Source organism: Coenobita brevimanus, chromosome 76, assembly GCF_032717465.1.
Source record: "Coenobita brevimanus isolate Jiangsu-jjx chromosome 76, ASM3271746v2, whole genome shotgun sequence".
NCBI lineage: Eukaryota > Metazoa > Arthropoda > Malacostraca > Decapoda > Coenobitidae > Coenobita > Coenobita brevimanus.
Genome location: NC_137029.1, coordinates 5,736,492 through 5,750,699, shown reverse-complemented (window position 1 = coordinate 5,750,699; position 14,208 = coordinate 5,736,492).

The window sequence follows — 14,208 nt, the reverse complement described above, 5'->3', positions numbered from 1 at the left end:
AGCCGCTGTTTCTTATCAAGGCCTTCATTGTACCAGCTACTTTCCTTCACCAGCTACTTTCCTTCCTTGTGTCACTCTGTTTTCCACTTCTTTTGCACATTTTCCTCTCTTTTCTATCACGGTACCCTGGCATTTCAATTCTCTCACCAATTCCTGTCTCTCTCAATTCACAGTAACATCACACTGGGAGCCACCGTCTCTCTCAGTAACTATCACTTTACTCTTTTCTACATTTGTTCTCAAGGCACGACGCTCACAGACATCAGCAAAACTCTGCGCTAGCCTACCAAGTTCCTGTCCAGTATTTGCAAGTAGCATTGCATCATCAGCATAAAACAAATTTGAGGTATTCCATCCATCACCATTCATTACGAACGCCATCTCCCTCTCCATTACTTGTATTCTTACTTCTCTCATCATCCCATCCGTATATATATATCGATAGATAGATAGATAGATAGACATAGATATAGATACATAGATAGATAAATATATATAAATCTATCAATCTATCTATATACACACACGAGTGTATTGAGCAACATGGGGACATCATACAACCTTGTGGCTTGCCCACACCGATCGTGAACCATTCACTTAGATGCCCATTTGCCTTTACACTGCTTCGCTACCATCATAGAAACTCTTGATGGCACCTAGCAGCTTACCATCTACACCGTACATGTGCCAAACCTAAATAGTTTAGTCTATTTAATAAATATTCGCGGTACATTCCTTGGGTCTCTTTATTTTTCCTTTGTTTTCTACTCTTACGGTGTATTATTCCTCTCACTCTTTACACTCCGCTTCACACCCCAGATCACTATCCGCCATAGTTGCCCTCCATGACGCTTCAGCTCATTAGATTGGGATTTTGAATATATGCCTTCCTGTTGTTTTTGTAGTATTAATTAATTCTTGTTATGACTCGACTATTTAATTAGTTGTAGGGAGGAGCTCTTTTACATGAGTGGTGAATGTCTCCTTTGCCATGTACCACTAATGAATTTATTGTTCGAAAACAGACTAACATCGGTGAACGTTTAATGTATTAATTGGCGAGCATGCGCGAGTGTGTGCTTTTGTGTGTGTGTGTGTGTGTGTGTGTGTGTGTGTGTGTGTGTGTGTGTGTGTGTGTGTGTGTGTGTGTGTGTGTGTGTGTGTTTTATGTGTCCGACTCTGGGCATAGACTTCACAGCCTGCTCCCAAGGCCCAGTAGTCCTCCTACATACCATACACCTTTACATGTCACCACTTCGGCACTAACACCCACCATCCATACTGAATACGTGCTAGGGCCGTCTCATACAGGACTGGTGTGTTGGTATTAGCGGAGGTATTTTTACGACATGGCGGGACTTCTGGTAGATCAGGAAAGTCTGTTATTATGAAATTCAAAATCCTTAAACTGTTCCCTGCCCCGTTGGGGACTTGAACCTGGGTCCGGTAGAACTGCAGGCCACCTTACTATCAACTGAGCCACCGGTGTGTGTGTGTGTGTGGGGAGGGGGGGTTGTGTGTGACAGTGAATGGCTGGTATTTGCATTTTCTCATTGCCAGTTTACTGCTTTGAAACACCTCGATGTATGAAGTGAACTGGAACCTGACGTATCGTGTAGGGTTATAAGTAACCTTTGATTGGCAGCACAGTATCGTGTGCGCACCAGCTGTTCTGAATCTTGCCATGCACCTTGAGGTATGAAGCTCCATATCCTTTTCAAAATATTGATAGCGGTGCACAGTATGATATTCTGTAGTGCATGGGTAATGCTAACTATAGTAGCGCCCCGATTGTCCAGTCCTACTCTTTCATATCATTTGATCGATTCACAAGCTCTGTACCATAAAAGCCGCTTTTCCTGTTTGCGCGAGCGTCCCTGTGTGTGTATGTGGGAGGAAAGGGATGAGCTGCAAGTCATCTTGTGGTGATCCGAGCTTGGTAGCCGGGTGTGTAGCTTGGTGGACAGGGGTTGGTGGCATGGGTGCGTTGGTTAGGTGGGCAGGTGGTGTTGATGGAGTGGATAGGTGGGACTGGTGGGTGTGGTGAACGAAGTGGGTGGCTTGGGCAAAGGGGGTGTGGTGCCCAGTAGTGTGAGGCGGGTTGGTGACTGCGCGTGTAGGTTTCCAGAGGAGAAACCAGGAGATGGCCTTCTTACACTTGGAAAATGAGCAGGTATATGTGTGGGATGGTTGTTGAGTTGGTGGGTGAGTAATTGGGCGAAAATAGTTCTACTGGAGAAAATATCTATGGGGTAAATTGGCCCATAGTTAAAATGACTCCACAGGGATGTGTCCTTGAAGGAAGTGGGTCCAAGTGGAAACATAGGTTCAACTATTATAATTGATCCATGAATGAAGTATGTCCGTGGATGAAAATACATTCATCTGGGGATCTGGTGTACCTATATCTTCTTGAAGGGTAAGTAGGTCAGTAAAAAAAAATAAATAAAATAAAGGCCCGTGAAGAATATAGGGACTTGAAAGGTTAAACTGATCCATGAGGAAACTAGTCATATCCGAGATGCAAAGTCCATTGAGGAAAAAATGAGTCTCTTCCAGACGATAGGTCCATGGAAGAACGTAGGGCCATGGAATTAAATAAGTCCATGAGGAAAATAAGTCATTGGGGAAACTAGGTCCATAGGAAAAAGAAGAAGGTAGGGGTAATAAGGATCAGTGGGAGAAAGATCCGTGGGAGAGAGTAGGTCCATTAGAACAAAAAGTCTATGAGGGAAAACACATCACTGGAGGAATATAGGCTCATTGGGTAAAAAAAAAAAAAAGTCCACAAAGGATATAGGTGCAATGGGGAAAGGTGGTCTAAGGAGGAAAATAAATCCACAGAGAAACATGAGTCAATGAGGTGAAAATACGTGGAAAATTGGTAGACCAGATGGCACATAGAGGTTGTAGCCGGAGACAGGCATATGTGCTGGTGGGATCAGTAAACTGCATCTACTGGTTCGGTAGACGGAAGCTCCGGTTAATTACTGCCAACATGCAAACGTTATTGATTGCAACTGCGGATAATACCATTATTCTTTGACGATATTTACATATACATATATATATATATATCGTCAAATACACTACCCCTCCTTCCTCACCCTCCTCCCTCTTCCCTCCACGTACGGTATACATTAACATGGTGAGCCACGGGCAGTGGGCAGCATTAGGCTTATTCCCGCATTCTATGAAGAAACTTGCCTCGTCACTGCCATGTCCAACATGTTACGTTGTCGTTGTGGTTGTAAAACCGCAATTGAGAGAGAGAGAGAGAGAGAGAGAGAGAGAGAGAGAGAGAGAGAGAGAGAGAGAGAGAGAGAGAGAGAGAGGGGAGGGAGGGGGGACGGTGGGGAAGGAGGGGTAGTGTATTTGGTGACGTCACAACAGAGTCACGCCTCACCTGTTCGAATGCCGTGTCGGCTGAAGGATACGACGTTATCACAGTCAAGAGTAAACGCCGTAATCAAGTACATTTGGCAATGCACTATAGTGTCTAAAATTAGGGCAGGGTGTGAAACAGGCCGTGGTAATATGCCATACTGATCCGACTGTTTGTTTCGCAGATATTTGCGAAAAACGATGGGTCAAGGCCCCTGAAACGCATAGTAAGTAGGAGTAAATACATTTGGTGGGATTAACCTCTCTTAATCCTTGACTCAGGTTATCACTCGACCTGCCCCGCTCAGCGGGGCTGAACTGTATGTACTGTATAGAAAGGACTTTTCCATTAAGGAGAAGAAAAAAAAATGAAAAACGGCGTAAAGCTATTCATCCTGAAAATTTTCATCTGGAAAAGTGGGAGGAACAAAAGATACCCTGTCCCCCAGGCTCCAAAAAGTAGGGGTGACACGTCCCCCTGTCCCCCACCCAAACGAGGCCCCTGGCGCACATATCTATATCTGCTGACCTTCTAAAATGTAGTCAGATGATCAAAATGGTTTCATGCAGTCTTCAAATATTCTGCTTGTTTCAGTTGTTTGTAACAATAATTGTGCAGTGTTTGTTTGCAACTGGCTGCAGGGTGAGAGGATATGGCTGCAGGGTGAGAGGATGTGGCTGAGGGGAAAGGAAGGCCATTTTTACACCTCATCAGGATTCAAATGCAAAACATCATTAGAGCTCTAATATTAACCACATAATCTACGGTGATAGGGGAAATCGTTAGTTATAACCGGTCATTTTTTCTCAAGGGTTTTATATATAGTCTAGCGCTCAGTTTCAAAGGAAAATATTTCTCCCAAATAAATATTTTTGGAAATGGATAATATTGTTTAATATACTATCTATCTATCTATCTATAGCCCGACGCCCTAATCCCGCAAAGGGTGGCCGCAGACAAAACGCCTCCAAGTCACTCTGTCACCCACCATTTGACTCCCCTCCCCCCAACTCACCCCCCCTCTCTCATATACCTCTCAACTCCATCCCTCCACCTCATCCTCGGTCTACCCCTCCCTCTCCCTCCCTCCACCTCACCTACATACACCCTCTTAGTCAGTCTTTCATTCTCCATCCTCTCCACATGTCCAAACCACCTCAGTGTATTTCTCCTAATCTTTTCAACCACATCCACATCTACCCCACAACGTTCCTTCACTTCTTCATTCGTCAACCTGTCCCTCCATGTCACTCCACATGCTCCTCTCAAGTAACTCATTTCCACTGCTCTCACTCTTGACTTGTTCCCCTCTTGCAAGGTCCACGCCTCGCTTCCATACGTCAGGGTAGGGATCACAATACCATCATGCAGTGACTTCTTAACTTCCATACTCACCTCCCTATTTCTCATCACTGCTTTCAGTGTGTCAACAACCTTCCTTCCCTGCTGTACCCTTTCACGTACTTCATCCCCCAAAGTTCCATCCTTACTCATCACACTACCCCAAGTACTTGAATGCACTCACATTCTCCATATCCTCACCATCCAACCTCACTGCACACTCTGTGACTTCATTCCTCTCAAACACCATAACTTTACTTTTGTTTACATTAACTTTCAGCTTCCTCCTCCTACACACTGTCCCAAATTCATTCACCAAACCTTGCAACTCCCATTCATCTTCACTCAACAATACTGTATCATCAGCAAACAGCAACACCGGAAGCTTCCAAATCTCACCCTCATTCATTAGGGCCCCCCCCACATCCACTGCCCTACCTTGTACCTCCTTTACGACCCCATCCATATATATATTAAACAGCCATGGAGACATTACACACCCCTGTTTCAGTCCCACATTGAGATCAAAGAACTCACTCAACTCACCATCCACTCGCACCGTAGCCCTAGCTCCCTCGTACATACTCTTCACAGCACTCAACAATTTCCCCTCCACTCCATATATTCTTAGTACCTTCCACATACCTTTCCTATCTATTCTGTCATAAGCTTTCTCCAAGTCCATGAAGGCAGCGTACACTTTCCTTCCCTTCTCTAGATACTTCTCCACTAAACATCTTAGAACAAATATCTGATCTACACACCCTTTTCCCTTCCTAAATCCCCCTTGTTCTTCTCCAACTAGCTCCTCTGTCATATGCCTAACCCTATCAATGAGTATTCTACCATATATTTTACCAGTCACACTAAGAAGGCAAATACCCCTATGGTTACCACATACTTCTCTCTCCCCTTTTCCTTTGTACAGAGGAACAATTATACCTGATTTCCAGTCCTCTGGAACCCTTCCCTCTTCCCAAGCCAATCTACACAACTTCCATATCCACTCCACAACAATCTCACCCCCATACCTAAGCATTTCACCACACACTCCATCAATTCCTGGGGCCTTTCCCAGCTTAATCTTCTTCATTGCTTCCACTACTTCCGACCTACTGATCTCTTCCTCCCTCCTCTCATCTCTTCTTCTCCCAGCCATTCCCCAACCACTTATACTCACACTGCTCTCACTCTCTACATTCAACAAATCCTCAAAGTGCTCCTTCCATCTCCTCAATTTCTCTCTCTTCTCCACCAACAATCTGTTATTCCTATCTTTCACTCCCCTACTATTTCCCCTTTCACACTGCCTTACTTTCTTTACCTCCTTCCAAAACAATTTCTTACTCTCCCTCCATTTCACACTCAGATTCCTCCCAAACTCTTCATCCACTTTCTTCTTACTCTCCTTCACCAGTCTCTTAACGTCCCTTCTCCTGCTCACATATACCTCTCTCTTCTCTCTCTCATCTTCTCCCCTACCTCTACTCGCCAACCATTCACCATATGCCTTCTTCTTTTGTTCCACAGCTCGTTTCACCTCATCATTCCACCATGCTGTCCCTTGCACACCCTTGCATCTCCTCCTCACTCCACAAACCGCCTCACATGCTGCGCTTATCTCTTCCGTGAATATCTTACATACGTCTTCCACCCCTTCCATCTGCTCTAGCTCATACCTTCCCAATCTTTCTTCCACTATGCTCTTATACTCTGTCCTCTTCTCACTATCTTGCAATTTCTCCACTCTTCTCACAGGAGCTGCTTCCTCCTGTCTTCCCCTTCGCCTCCTCAACCACTTTCTTTGCAGCTCTACCTTGGCCATCACTAAGTGATGGTCCGAGACTCCATTCCCCCACCCTCTCCACACCCTTGCATCCAACACTTGTCTTCTCATTCGCTCATCCACACACACGTAGTCTATCATTGCCTTTCGTTCAACAAGTTCACCATCCATCCTCCTCATTACTCTCCATGTATACCGGTGGATCACCTTATGACGAAAACTGTACTGTCATACAAGAACTATGCCAAAAATCCCTTTCAGCATTTGCCCCAAATTTTCCCAGGGGGGCAAACTATCCCCCCTACCCCCCCAATGGCTACGCCACTGATACAAATGACTTTATTCAACTTTATACCCAATAGTAGAAGTTCTGGGGTTAATGAAGGCTATATTTAACTTCTTTAGTTTTAAAAGTGTCTCCTAAGATGATTAACATTTGAATAGCGCGAGAATACTAAGCAAAGTACGTCGTCAGAGTAAAGTGGTTAAATGAAGAACACTGCACTGTAGGGATGGAATTAAGCAGGTTAGGACAGAAAAGCAAGACCAGGAAGGCAAGGAAGCCGCTAATGGTATTACAAAAGTTTGGTAAGACTAAAGTCACTTAATTCCTCGAGGAGTTACGGAAACTTTGGAAGTGAGGCTTAGGGCTGCATTCATGCTGGCCTGGCCGATTTCAAAACACCTCATCCTCGCCGAATTACCAAGTGACTGCTTCAATTTTTTATTCCTGCTATCGTTGGACAATTTTATTCCACTCCGGAGAAATGTTTCGAAATGGGACGGATATAGCTTTCCTTAAACCATTTAGTGTGAGACGTGTTTCCAAACCTGAATTAAATCGTTCAGAGGCAGCAAGAATGAAGTTAATATATGTCGTTGGACTGATGAGATTAACATGTTGTGATGTATTCTACTGGTTTATGCGTGCTGGCTCCAGCCGATTGTCTTCATCCTGGGTGAGACCTTTTGTAGTGATGGGGGCAGCGAATGCTATTTGAAACACTGCAGTTGAAGTCTCTCTTGAACGGAAGTAAATCGTCTGGAGATAGCATGAACGGAAAAAGGAATACTGTACATTACTGGGGTACCATGATTACAGTAAGTCTTTCAGTACGATGATTATTTTCAATAAATTCTTCCTGTCAACAGATGATTTAGTAAGATCTGAGACTTTTTGTTTTTTTTACTTGAAGGCATAGATACAGACTTCGTTAAACAAGTCATTAGTTTCTTTAAACTACTGTAGATAAAGCAAGAACAGAGTTATATATATATATATATATATATATATATATATATATATATATATATATATATATATATATATATATATATATATATATATATATATATATATATATATATATTAATTGGTAGGTGGGGGAACTCAGCATTTACTCACTCGATGTACAGTAGTGCTGCTCTCGGGTGCCTGCCCTTTCCTCACTTCCATCGTTGCATTCTAGTTCTTCTGTCTTTCTTTTCTTAATTCTTTCCTCCTCCTTCTGTCTACGGGTGACCCTACACTGAGGAACATGCCAAAAGGATTCCTGTTCTCCAAGAAGCCATTTACTATCCTGAGTTGTAACCATATAACCAAATTATGGCGCCTTGTGGTTTAGTGGGCAATTAAGGCGCTCCTGTCGGATTGAGTCTGTGCAGGTTATATCCAAGGAGTGGTTGGGGTTCACTGTCCACGTAATGCCACTCAGGGATGCGTAAAGCTGGTCACTCTCATCTTCAATGTCAGGATAAACTTGCCTAGCCCTGGACTCCTTCGCTCCTCATGGACAGCATTGGATTAGAATATATATATATATATATATATATATATATATATATATATATATTGTCACTGCTCCTCTGAACTGCGCTTGTACAACTTCACTACTGCGGCGGGAGCGTAGCACCGGTCAGGCAACAAATCCTCATCCTTTTTCTGTCCAGCTCTCTGATACAAGCGTTAACCGTTTCTCCCAGTCCTTCATGTACGCAACAGGCCATCTCTGAAACAAAATTCAGAAAAAAAACTGTTGGAATTATTAATAACCCTGCTATTATGAATAAACTATCTCCCCTACAAATAAGAAGGAATGTTGCATCCCTTGCATTATTTTACAGATATTTTTATGGCAAATGCTCAGACGAAGTTGCGTCCATTGTGCCACCTTTCCATGCCTTCCCTCGTGCTACACGGGCATCTGGCAGCGCTAATGACTGGAATGGCACACAGCCATATTGTAGAACTTCTGCCTATCAGAATTCTTTTATTCCCCGAAATGCATCTCTCTAGAGCTCGCCTCCCCGGAGTTGTTTCCCCCCAAACTTCAACTTGCAGCTGTTTAAGTCCAACTGTTACAGATATTTTATGAATGGAGGACGCCAGTAATCTGGTGTATGGATTATTATTTGTTCTATTCATTTGTTTTTCCCTCCCCTGTTCTGTTATTTAAAAAAAATATATAAAAAAAGACTCCTCGTGCTATCGTACCAGATGACGATTTATCTGTCATACTCGCTAGATGGTCTAATTTGTTAATATGAAACTTTCTGACGTCTAAATATAAGCTGACTAACGTGGTTTTTCGTCCATGACTAATATTATCACACATCACTTAAGGTGCTGATCTGATCTGTATGATATTCCCTTTGCAGTGATCTTTTGGTAATTATTAGGGTAGCAAGTGACAGGTTAAGATTCTAAGTGGTAATTCTGTACGAGTGGTGAGATCTGTACAGAGTTCGTGATCAAACTAGGTGGCAGCTCAAACTCCACTGTGAGCATCCCTGTATATTCAGTGACTCTTTATCCCACCCAACTGACACTGCTTGGGAACTGTTTCTGGTTACAAACACCCTTCCTCACATCCTCACTTCCTCTCACATATCACTTACTCTTCGTCCAACTGAACATAGAAGCAGTTAGTGGACATCATGTTTTGTTTCATAGTGGTTATGTCGCTCAGATGAACTTCTCCAAGGAATGGATGGGACAAGATAAGAAGTATTACAGATTAAGAAAGGGAAGCTTGTAATTCATTTTTGTTGTTTAAAATACCCGTGTTGATGACAAAGTACAGTATATCATTATCATATGACGAAACTTTACATTTATGTAGAGTACGCATGGAAATAAGTAACTGACAGTGGGAGTTCACGAATGTCTACAGCTCCGTCATATTCAAACAATGTAAGGTCCATAACTCATCAGGCAAATTATAAAACAAATACATAAAAAAAATAACAATGTCTGATCAGACATGATTGGGTATGTATGAAATTACAGCAGTGTCGCCTGGGCTCTTGGGTTACAGATAAGCACATATGCCCTAGGACTGGAAGAGGATGGAAGTAAAAGAAATGAAATGTCTACTGAATACGAAGGCGGGATGATGTGACAATGTGGTTTGACGAGAGATGGCACGGTAATAGAAAAGTGTGGATGTAGGCGCAGAAGGGTAGAATGGGCCAACTACAGTAGATTGTATTAAGGAATGGGTGATGGAAGACTGATCAAGATGATGCATCCTACAGATCGAAAGCAGAGGGAGGGAGAGGGAGGCCAAAGATGATGTGGAAGGATTCTGTGAAGATTTTGAATAAAAGGTACGTGATGTTACAGACCACACAGGAATGAAACGGTGTGTTGTTGGATGACATTCTGTCTTTATTTTATAACAGGCAGGAACTGTAGTGATCATGGTAAACTGAAAAATAACCACAGGGTCTGGTTGTGAAAACTGTGAATACAACCTTGTCCTGTTGTATACCGTTAAAAATGACAGGTAAGGGACTAAGTGAATGAGGCGGCTGTCTCCTGTTTTGGGACGCCACACTGCTGTAGCAAGTGAGACCGAGCATATAAAAAAAAAGTTACACATGTTAAGCAGCTAGGCTTGTGTACCTTCGCAGGTCAATGTTCCTAATCATATAGAATGGAAAATGCAGATCGACCAGTTTTGTAACATAAAAAAAATATTGAGTAGTTAGTTCTTTCGTTCGTTTAAAAGATCATACATGATTGCATGCGCCGGCCTTGGTAACCTAATGGAGGCTGTCAACGCTGCTCGATTAATAGCAGCCTCTCTTTTCACTCCCTTATCTGTGAGATCACACTCTATGACTTTGTCCAAAGTCTTACCGGTCTGTCTCTAGCAACTCTACCCTCACGTTCACACCTCTCACCCTCCTCACCGATCTGCCATCCCGCATCCTCTCCACATGTCCACACCATCTCACTCAACCTCTTCTAATCACAACCCTGTTACATTCAAGTCCCATCCAACCTCTCTGTTCCTTGTTCGCAATCCTAACCACCTGAGGCCTGTCATTCAAAGACGCACTACACCTCCATTTAATCATGTTTATTTCTTTATGTTTGAGCATACGAATGTCCTCCTCCGTCGCTGCCCAAACCTCACCACCGTACAGCATTAGACTCCAAATAATGATACACATAAGAACCCTCTAGCATGGACTAAGAGCCTTCTCGATGTCGAAGGGGGTAACAACGTCCCGATTTTTTTTTTTTTCAGCCACTCTTAACCTTAATGCTGCTGAGCTCGCTCGAGCCCCATCTCCAACATATATCATGTCCCCCAGACACCAAAGCTCCTCCACACACTCAAGAGACTTTCCAGCAAGAATATTTCTTTCTTGCCTGAGTCGCCTACCCGTTTCTGTGTTCTCTCCTTTGCATACGACAGACACAATATCGCAAGAACGAGTTCAAATGATAATCTATAAATGTAAATTGATGCAACGTGTGTGTGTGTGTGTGTGTGTGTGTGTGTGTGTGTGTGTGTGTGTGTGTGTGTGTGTGAGACAGAAAGAGAGAGAGAGAGAGAGAGAGAGAGAGAGAGAGCAGCAGCAGCAGCAGCAGCAGAGATGGAATCCATGCTTGGACGAATAAAATTTCTTTGTAGAACTAACAATAGTGCAGTAAGAAACACGAATGCAGGTTAGCCAACCCGGCCAAATCAAAGCTGATTATCCTACCCATTGATCGTCTAATTTTGTACTGCCTCATCAGAAACATAGGAACCATCGACTAGGCTGTTCAGTCCAGATACTTATGAGAAAAAGGACCAGATGCTCGTCCCTGAACAGAAGTACATCAGCGATAAAGGCTCGATTTTGTGAGGCCTGAGGCTCAAGCCGGGCTTCGTTCATTGGCTTAAGCCAAACTGGTCCCGTAAAAACACTCTTGAGCCCAACTGGCCAATGTAAACAAACACCCCGGTCAGCTGATGACTGAAAACACCTTGGCAGAAGGTGGAGAGTCGAATATTTTGGAGCTAAGCAGTAATTCTTTCCTGTATAAGGGAACTTTTCCGCTTATACTTTCAAAGACACAAGAGTCTGCTATTCTAGTGTACACCTTTGTCGAGGAATACGTGAACCAGGTCACTGCATTGTCGACCTTAATGGCAAGAGGTACTAAGTATGTAAAGCATATATATATATATATATATATATATATATATATATATATATATATATATATATATATATATATATATATATATATATATATATATATAAACAATAGGTTAAAAATGAACATAGTACATCTTATATTCACTGCCGGTCAAAATATTACCATGCAGTATTCCTTCATCCTTGTGACACTTGTGTGCCCCTATATCCCGTCCCTGGCATCCGTCAGTATTGCCACTGTGTTGGTCACACAGCAACATGACATGTGAGGGAGTAAATTCCGCCTTTTCACCCTCTCGTCTCTTGCAAAATTCTTTTCACTCCGTTTCTCTAAAGCTTTTCAACCACTGCTCGCTAATGAGGCTGAGCTTGAGGCAGTTTCACAGTAAATGGTTTTTGAAGTTCACCTTCTTTTCTTTCAGAATTATCCTAAGGTTCCCGAAACAAGCCAACATCTATAGTAGATTCAAATCAGAGCTCAATACTCAGGCTATGTTGCAAGGAATGAAGAAGCAGTATTACACAATCCCTCTTACGGCCGCAATACTATACCCTATTTGATTGACCTGTGCAGCTGAGATGTATGGGGAGAGTTGGGTATGTTTGATTCCTGGCTGCTGATTGGCTGCCGATGGTGTAAATCTACAGCTCTTCTAATTTTGATACATGTATATTTCTATTTTTAAAATGCCTGCAATATAAGCAGCCAGTTTAAATATGAAATAATTTCCGACGCTAAATGGGTCAAAATTAGCTGAAGAAGCTTCCTGTTATAAAAGAAAATTAAAATTGATTATAAAGATTTATAAAACGATGAGTGACGTTTGAAGTGAATTATCCAACCACGGTGTACACCCACGTCCGCATGTTGCATTATAATATCCATCCACGGTGTACATCTACGTTTGCATGTTGCACTACAGTACATGCCTGCATTTACTTCAGTGAGAGTGGAAAGGTTACAACAGGATGAGAAAAAGGCAGAATATAAGAGAGAAGTGGAGGAACGATTGGGTAAATATGAACTGGAGCAGATGGGGGACGTGGAAAGTGTGTGCAAGATATTCACAGAAGAAATATGTGTAGCATGTGAGGTGGTGTGTGGGGTGAAAAGAAGACAAAAAAGGGTGCAAGGAACAGCATGGTGGAATGCAGAGTTGAGACAGGCTGTGGCACAAAAGAAAAAAAAGCATATAATGAATGGATGAGAAATAGGGGCCTGGAAGAAGTTGAGAGACGGAAGAGAGAGTTATATGTAGAAAGGAAGAGAGAGGTGAAAAGATTAGTATGAGAGAGTAAGAAGAAAGTGGACGAGGAATTTGGAAGGAATTTGAGTGTCAAGTGGAGGGAATGTAAGAAAGTGTTTTGGAATGAGGTAAAGAGAGTCAGACAGGGTGGCAGTGAAGTTAGTAGGGGAGTGAAAGACAAAAATGGTAGATTAGTAGTTGAGAAGGGAGAAAAAGTGAGCAGATGGAGAGAACACTTTAATGAACTGTTGAACATAGAGAATGAAAGTAATGCGAGTATTAGTGGCTGGGAAATGGCTGGGAGAATGAGCGAGGTGAGAAGACGGGAAGAAATCAGTAGGATGGAAGATGTGGAAGCACTGAAGAAAGTCAAAATGGGGAAAGCCCCGGGAACTGATGGAGTGTGTGGTGAAATACTGAAGCATGGGGGAAAGATAGTAGTAGAATGGATGTGGAAGATGTGCAGATTGGCCTGGGAGGAAGGTAGAGTCCCGGAAGATTGGAAGTCAGGTATAATTATTCTCTTGTACAAAGGGAAAGGGGAAAAAGTAGTGTGTGGTAATCACAGGGGCATTTGTCTTCTTAGTGTAATAGGAAAAGTATATAGTAGGATACTTATTGACAGACTTAGGGAAGTAACAGAGGAATCTATTGGAGAAAAACAGGGAGGCTTTAGGAAGGGAAGAGGTTGTGTAGGTAAGATATTCATTCTTAGATCTTTAGTGGAAAAGTTTCTAGAGAAGGGAAAGAAGTTGTATGCGGCCTTCATGGATTTGTAGAAAGCATACGACAGGGTGGATAGACAAGGATTGTGGAAAGTATTAAGAATATATGGAGTAGATGGGAAGTTGCTGAATACCGTGAAGAGTATGTATGAGGGTGCTAAGACTGCAGTGCGTGTAGATAGTGAACTGAGTGAGTTTTTCTATTTGAAGGTTGGATTGAAACAGGGATGTGTCATGTCTCCATGGTTGTTCAATCTGTATATGGATGGAGTAATAAAAGAG